This window comes from Phytophthora infestans, genomic scaffold (assembly GCF_000142945.1).
Source record: "Phytophthora infestans T30-4 supercont1.74 genomic scaffold, whole genome shotgun sequence".
In the NCBI taxonomy this organism is placed as follows: Eukaryota; Oomycota; class Peronosporomycetes; order Peronosporales; family Peronosporaceae; genus Phytophthora; species Phytophthora infestans.
Genome location: NW_003303685.1, coordinates 147,465 through 156,234, shown reverse-complemented (window position 1 = coordinate 156,234; position 8,770 = coordinate 147,465).

Here is an 8,770-nt window from a genome sequence, read left to right as displayed (position 1 = left end):
GGAGGCAACCCAAATGGAATAAATGGTCAAGACTATTTCTTGGGGGAAGAAGCACTTGTTGGGTACTTCAACAGTGCGTATGCAGATGAAGCACCTTACGTGAAAACTGGTAACTCGGTCGGAGTATTGCATAGTGCTAATGTAGGTACGAAGAGCAGTGCGATTGATGAGCTTGATGCCCTACAAGTTGGTGCTACAGCTGGAAATGTTGCTTCAATACCTGAGCAAGGAGATATGAGTTTGGATACTTGTGACAAGGACGACGACAGACGCACTAGACAGCTAGATGGTAATCCTGTGGCTCACACGATACCAAAAGCTACTATTGGTGTCGTGGATGAACAAATATGTGTTCATACGTCTACTGTCGATGAACCTCAGCAATCACGTACAAAGTCTACTGTTTCGACTCCAATATGTTCAGTTTGTGAATCACCGTGCTCGACCCAGCGGTCGTGCACGACGTGTGGTGCATTTATGCATCATTTTTGCTCTCATGATGTTTGTGCAGCACTTGAGCTGTACGACCCGGACGGACAGCAGATACTGGATTTTGGAGACGCTTCGTTCTGCAGTAAGCAGTGCTATCGAGAAAAAGCAGCACCGGTCGTGATGAACATGAGTGGGCAAAACCAGGGGGGTACAACTGGGTTGGTTTCGGGAGTAACTACGTCGAGTGTTGCTACATCGCACAGTGATATCCACCTCCAAGGACAATCACAGTCGGAAGGAGTACTAATACGAACGAGTGAAGCCAAGTCAAACCCGCCACCTCTACTACCAGTTAAACGCAAGCCGAAATCAGCAACTCGTAAGACAGACCAACCACGAACAGCAACTGAAGAGAACGCAAAATCACGAGTTAGCAGTACTCGAAAGAACTCAAAATCAGCTGAACGCTCGCAATCGAAAGGAAAACAAAAAATTTCAAACGCAAATGCTACTGCATTTCGTAAAGAACTCGCAATACGGGCGGAAGCTACCGCAAACAGATACGTTGGAGCCAGTGTGGCGTTTTCGCCAGCTGAGGAAACCTGGATGGAGCGCAAATATTATAGCGATGTCGGCTCAACTTATCTGATTAGCGTAGTGACTCGTCACATCCTTGAAAATAAAAAAATGGTGATGGTGTGGCTGTGCCAACCTTGTCGTTTGAAGTACGATGGACAAATACCGCTTTTCAAACAAAACATCACGTTCATCAGATCGAAGAAGATGTCGTATGTCGCGGCGTAAAACACTACGTGGCTATACATCAGAACAGTGCTGAATTTGGTGAATCTTGGAGTGCGCTTTGCAGTATGGTGCCAAAGTATACGAACATACCTCAACTTACAGATGAATTTGACGAAGTACAAGAAAGTGAATATCGTGAGTGGTCGGTCTTTCGAAGCCAGAAAGAGCTTCAAATTGATTTGTGTCCAGCAGAAGTCGAGCTTATCCAAGGTATGACATTCTCACCTACGGCTTCGCTTGACGAAGTACCAGGCCTGTTTGCTCACCCCGATGGGTCTACAACCACAAAATTACGCGAAGAAAGTAAACATCTTTTTGGAAAAAGTGCAAGCTCGAGTTTCTTTGCGTTTATCCCTATTTCGTTTTGGAAACAAGTGGTGACTTTTTCAAACGGTCGTGCTGCAGAAACCTCTGGTCAACTTGGAGCACCTATTGAGCTGGAAGAATTGATGATATTTCTTGGGATTCAGTGGTACATGACACTTGTCGACAAGGGCGAGATGCGAAATTATTGGTTTGACAATGAAGACTCAAATATTTTTCCTGGACAATCGTCGACAAGTTTGGCTACTGTTATGAGCTGGAAAAGGTATCTATACATTAGAAAAAATTTATCGTTTCGCCCTCGTACAAGTGCTGAGGAGCTGTCGAGTGATCCTGCAGCAAGTATACGTCCTCTGATAACAATTTTGAAAATAAGATGCTGCCGTCACGTTATTCCGGGGCGAGATGTGGCTGTGGACGAAGCGAGTATTGCGAGTAAATCAAAGTACGCCAGACACATCATCGTCTATAATCCACGCAAGCCGACTGGAAAATATCACTTCAAATTGTATGTCTGCTGCTGTTCGACGACATGGATTGTCCTTGATTTCAAACTTCACTGCTCCAGTGACCTGAAAAATCGCCTAGCAAATGTAATTTCTCCTGCGGAAATAGATCGTCTTGCGGCGTTGACAGAAAAGTCTTCAGAGATTCGGAAACATGTCATTGAAGTCACAAATTCGCTAAGAGGTTCGAGGCGGGTGGTAAACACTGATAACTTCTACACATCGTGTTTATTGCTGGAAAGCCTGAGAACGGTTGGTCTTTACGGGCGAGGCACCGTCCGTTCTTCCAGTAAACACTTCCCGCGTTATACGATGGTTGGGTCGACCGATACTAAGAGAGGCACCATGAAGCAAGGGGTGTGCGTGGAAAAACACATCGTGGCGGCTAGTTGGGTGGATGGATCGGTAGTCAATGTCATTTCAAATGCTGATGACTCGGGTACCACAACTGTATATCGACGGATTCGACAACAGCGGGAGCCCTTTAAAGCCCCAAAATGCGTCAGTGAATACAACACCGCGATGCAAGGAGTAGATCGTCACGACCAACTACGGGGTAGATTTTCTGTGGCCAATGGTCACACGTTTAAGAAGTGGTATAAAAAGCTGGCTATGGCGATGATTGACATCGCGCGATGTAATGCTTACATATGCCATCAAATGGCTCGCCGTAGCAATCACTCGGGATTCAGTGATGGCGAAGATAGTCCGGAATCGAGTCGTCGAGACGAGCACCGTGCATTTGTCGCAAGCCTTGTTCGCGAAATGTTCGATGGAACGTGGAAAGAGTCTCTTAGTGACGATGATGGGATGCTATTTGCCAATAGCAACGATGGACCTACTTCTTCTCTTTGTCATGCTGCTAACACTGCTGTTTCGAGTGGTACCAATGACGTATGCGTGGCACGGGAGTCATGGATAGCACTAAAAGATCGAAGTCGAGCGATGCGTGAGTGTACTGTGTGTCGCTTTGAATGCAGAAATCCAACTCAAAAGACAGACTACTGCGAAAAGCACAAAGTTGCTTTGTGCAAACGCACCTACCCAATCGATAAATCCAAGCCACATCTTTGTCAAGAAGCGTCATGGTCATGCTGGCAGAAGTACCATGGATATTATCTGCCTAATCTGGTCTACAATCTCGAAGGTCATCTCATGCGAAGCTCTTCGATATACAAAATGCAGGCACCTTTCCTCCGATCAAATGCAAGCAAGAGGACTACGCGTTAGGCTCACGTGGCTCACGTGACCGCTGGTCACTAGTTCCGGTGTCGCATCGGTACAGCAATTTGATTATATGAAAAAAATGAGAAGTGGATTTATAGATACTTGGTTGGTGCAGATTTTTGTAAGCAAAACTACCCACACTACACTGCAAGCTTGAGGACAAACCACGCTTCGGTAGCTCTCAACGTGAAGATATTATTGCGTCAAATGTCCATATGGCCGGTTGCGAGTCATCGTGAACTGCATTTTCTCCCAGACCATCGGCGAGGTGCAAGTGGCTGCTGGTGGGACGAATTTGCATTAGTCAAGGTGGCCAACGACTAGCAAAGAGGCTACATCCTCTCGCACTGTTCCGTGCCTGCCGACAAGATGAATTGGCGTTTGACGAGCAGCGTGTGTAGCAATCGCTGCAGGTCCAACACAATGGACATCAGTCGGAAATTCGCAGTCTAATCACCAGCCACACCTTGTACAAACCGTCGTAGTAGCTACCGCGCATGATTGTTGTTGCCGCTGACGCTTCGTGTTCACATCGGTTAGGGAATGCAGCGGCCAGTGTAGCAACGGTATCGCTCCAAACGGGCAGCATGTATGACTGACGTTCGGCGCCCATGTAGCGTTAGCATCGTACAGCGTGCGGACCGGCGTGGCGACAGCGACTTGTCGGCGTTAGCATCTTATGTGTGGACCAGCGTGACGACAGCACAGCATTTCCACCAGAGATTTCGGTGGTGTCAGGCAGCGTGCAATGGTAGTGACATCGGTCAGTGTCAGGCGGCGGGTGGGTTAGCAGAGATGGGTGGGGGCAGTCGGTATGAACCCGAGTGTTCACAAGAAAGGAAATTGCGGAATGAGACTCGTTGGGGCTTGGCGCGCGCTCGACGCCCCCGCACGCGAGTTTGAATCGTTGACCCTCCAAAGCGGCTTGTTTCGCGCCAAAACATTGCGAGCTTCAATGTTGAAGTCACGTTTTCGCCGATGTCCTCGGTTTGACCAATCAAATAGCATTCCGATGATTCTAGCAGTCTGATTGGCTAGCAAAGTGATCTTTAATATACGCGTATGGCTACCTATTTCGATTATGGGTAGTACCTATTTTTGCTATGAGGACCAATTACCTTGCAGTAGTTATACCCGACAGCGTATGCTCCTTTGTCGGGTCCGTTTTGACGTAGAAAAGCGTACCTGAGGAAATGTAAGCCAGTAGTTCTGTGGCTGTGCGCTTTAAGACCACATCCTCAAAAAAGGTAATCCTAACTTTGATCCTGGAGGTAGTAGTTAGATCTCTACCACAGCATGTCGTTCGCCAATTTGTGTAGTATTATGCTCTGGGTTTTACAATGACATCTCCAGTTATCTTTTTAGGTACGTTTTGGTTGGAATTGGCTATTGCTATTTTTCGTACAATGATCTTTCGAACGGTCTGATTGGTCGGAATCACGTTCGGCACTGTTTAATTTCCAAAAAAAATGCGTTATGCAGAGTATCGTGAGCGCATAAAAAGACGCCAAGGACAGTAAACAACGCCACGTGGTGCAGGCATCATCAGCTACAAGACACAAGCGTTTGCTGGTGGCGCAGCAACACACATGGTGCGCCGTTGTCGTCATCATGACGTCCCCCTTGGTGTCGATCATCAACCTGTCGATGACCGCCATCTCGGGGCCGGACTGGGCAAGGAATACGAGTGTGGCGGCGGCTCCTCTGATATCGCCGCCACACTCGTATTCTTCGCCCAGTTCGAAATCATCGCCTCTTCCACGATGCGTGCACCGCTATGTGGTCGCCGAGGCGCACGTCGGTAGTCGCTGTAGGAGGCAAGTGTGCGACCCGATTTTGGAAGGCAGGCCCTCACATTCGTAGTGCTGAGCGTTGATTCCTCAGTTGCAGAAGTCAAGTAGCAAGTAGGTACCCTGTATGGCGAAGTGGAAATGCACCGGCGTTGTGGGAATAATCTGAGTAGAGCGGTGATCTGTGTGGTGCTGTGTTACCACGCGCTCTGGTATAGTAAATATCGTTTTGAGTGTTGAAACTATTGTCCTGTGTGCTGCTCTGGATCGATCATACGACAATTTGACTATCATACTCTGCCCTCATGTCACTGTATATGAACCAAATTGTTTATTTTTATTATTATTCGAGCCACAGCTCGTACAGGTTGCCTTTGCCTCATTCAGTTTAGGTATTTACGCAAATAATACCGTTCTTCCTCATCCCATTTCTCTAGCCGATGGTAGGGTTCGCTTGGAGGTAGCACATCATATGTCAAACCGACAGGTTGCTCTTGCTCCCACAATGGCGATCGATAGTAGGCACACTTGCTGCACGTGCATGGCTCTCGTATATCCATATATTCGAACTGATCCGCGAGAATGTCAATTTCGCTCATCGCAATCCATAAGTTATTAACTTCGCTGAATGCGTTCTCCAAGATTTTACCTTCACTCCAAGCTCGAGCTCTCTGTTCGGTGCTTCGAACGTCTGCTAGCTGGATGTCGACTTCAATTTTGACATCAAGCATCTCTGCTTTTTTGACAAGAAATGTTTTCAGATATTGCAGTCGGTCACGTATCATTTCGGTAGTTATCTAAACGTTGTAGTAACGAAAAGGTGTTAGTACCATCATAACATATACGAATTTAAGACTGGTCTTTCGTACCTCTGAAAGCTCCATACACAGCTGCAGCCAGCGTACCATCCATACAAAGTGATGTCTGTCGTAGCCGCTGTATGGATCCTCGGAATAGTTGATGTTCATAACGTACATTTCCTTTACCGGCACATCTCAATAAAGTCATCAACGTCTTTGGTTGAGTGGAATACATCTCAAAAGCCTGCAATTAAAAAACGTTTGCATGTTAGCAGTTGTATCCATGACACCCTCAGTTTGAATGTTGACGCAGTACTCGATCTTTTGCTGGTATAAACACGGGAAGCAACGAGTCAAAGTTGAGTCTGCGGTGGCAGCTGAAATGAACAAGCGCGTCTTTTATAACGATCGGTTTGTAAATCTGCTCTCCATTGGACGCTGCAACTCCTGCAGTGAAAGGTAGCTGCAAGACGTGTATGTCAGTAAGAAAACTAGATTCGCTATTAGCACCACACTAGTTACCTCTGCCTTGTCGAGGCGCCAATCCATTCAGTGAATTCCAAGTTGCTAGTGCCAAGTAGATAGCTGTTTTGGAAATGAAAAATGCCAGAATGAGAGAACATCATCACCTGAGTCTCCTAACCGCAAGTTGCAGTTCAGAGACACTTCGTGGTGCAGTCTGCAGCAAGGAAGGAAGTTCGTATCAAGTAGCTTCTTTACGTTGCAGTTGGAACCAGCAAATACTAAGAGTAGTACAATCGTACCTGCCTAGTATTAGATATGCAGGTACACCACTGCAAGTGGTATGGATTCGAAAAAGTGTGTGTTTGGTGAGAATCTAGAAAACAAACAAACTTGGAGCTGTACTTATCGAAAGGTCGCTCAAAACAATCTAGAAGAGTATGACGTGAAAGAGCGAGCTAGTAAGTTAAAAATGAAGTTCATCTAGAATCAGCATGTAATGGCCGGTAACCCTCATCTTGAACATCTTTGCGTGGATCAAACAGACTACGTCAAGAATGTTGGCAACTGCGTGCAGTGGCAATGAACGTTTAAGCTTCAATGATGCAGCTGTCACCACTTCCACGCGCGGGGAGAGGGAGCAGAACCAAAGGCAGCGTTCACGACCGACATGTAGTAGCAGTGACAATACGGTCACTAGCAGCCGCGTCGCGATGGATTCCACGCAACAGTTGTAGCAGCTGTTGAGTCGGAGATAGCGGCGTCGTCGTCATGTCTCCCAGTTTGCTGTCGATCACCAAGCTGTCGATGGCTGTCGTCTCCGGCCCTTTGGTAGCAAGCACCTCGCTGCTGTGTCTCCTCCGATATCGTCGCCACACTCGTTTTCATCGCACTGGTAGCAGTACTCGCCTCCTCCGCATATGCACGCACCACCACTACGTGATCGTTTACCAGTAAACTAGCAAATCATCGCACAAGATTGTTGTTGCCGTAGCCGTTTCGCGTTCACATCGGTTACGGAATGCAGCGACCAGTGTAGCAACGGTATCGCTCCAAACGGGCAGCATGTATGACTGACGTTCGGCGCCCATGTAGCGTTAGCATCGTACAGCGTGCGGACCGGCGTGGCGACAGCGACTTGTCGGCGTTAGCATCTTATGTGTGGACCAGCGTGACGACAGCATGGGAATCGAGCAGCATTTCCACCAGAGATTTCGGTGGTGTCAGGCAGCGTGCAATGGTAGTGACATCGGTCAGTGTCAGGCGGTGGGTGGGTTAGCAGAGATGGGTGGGGGCAGTCGGTATGAACCCGAGTGTTCACAAGAAAGGAAATTGCGGAATGAGACTCGTTGGGGCTTGGCGCGCGCTCGACGCCCCCGCACGCGAGTTTGAATCGTTGACCCTCCAAAGCGGCTTGTTTCGCGCCAAAACATTGCGAGCTTCAATGTTGAAGTCACGTTTTCGCCGGTGTCCTCGGTTTGACCAATCAAATAGCATTCCGATGATTCTAGCAGTCTGATTGGCTAGTAAAGTGATCTTTAATATACGCGTATGGCTACCTATTTCGATTATGGGTAGTACCTTTTTTTGCTAAGAGGACCAATTACCTTGCAGTAGTTATACCCGACAGCATATGCTCCTTTGTCGGATCCGTTTTGACGTAGAAAAGCGTACCTGAGAAAATGTAAGCCAGTAGTTCTGTGGCTGTGCGCTTCAAAACCACATCCTCAAAAAAGGTAATCCTAACTTTGATCCTGGAGGTAGTAGTTAGATCTCTACCACAGCATGTCGTTCGCCAATTTGTGTAGTATTATGCTCTGGGTTTTACAATGACATCAGAAATAGTTTTTAGGCATCGTTTGCTACAATTGCTCATTATGTACTTTGGTTTAATTGCTAAATGGTTAAACTTGTTTTTATCCATTATTTCTCGTCGTCATGTGTTTTATAGCCAGGAGTTCTCGAAAACTACAAGAAGAATTGCTAATGCAAACGTTGATTTTTGAAAATTGAAGCAGCGACTGAGACTTCATTTATTTCATGAACTCAGATGCACTTAGAGGATTCTCGACAAGCTGCTTACCGTAAATCAACGACTACGTCAATGTCGACGTTGTATCCGCAATGATGTCACCCATAGCGGCAGCATTCGTAGTAGCTACAGCAGGCATCATCAGAGCTGAAACGGGGGCAGGAGCAGCGACTGGGACAGCAACTGAGAAGGAATAGCTGCAGGAAGTGATGCACGCAACAGAACCACCACGTGACCTGCCAATGCAACCCTTGTTACCACTTCTCGCAGCCGAAATCATACCCGCAACGTTGGACAGCAAAGCCGGGTTGGTCGCGATACTCTATAGAAGTCCGAAAATGTGCTCGGTCGTCATGGGACTGGTTGAGTTAGCTTCCGTACTCATAGCAATTA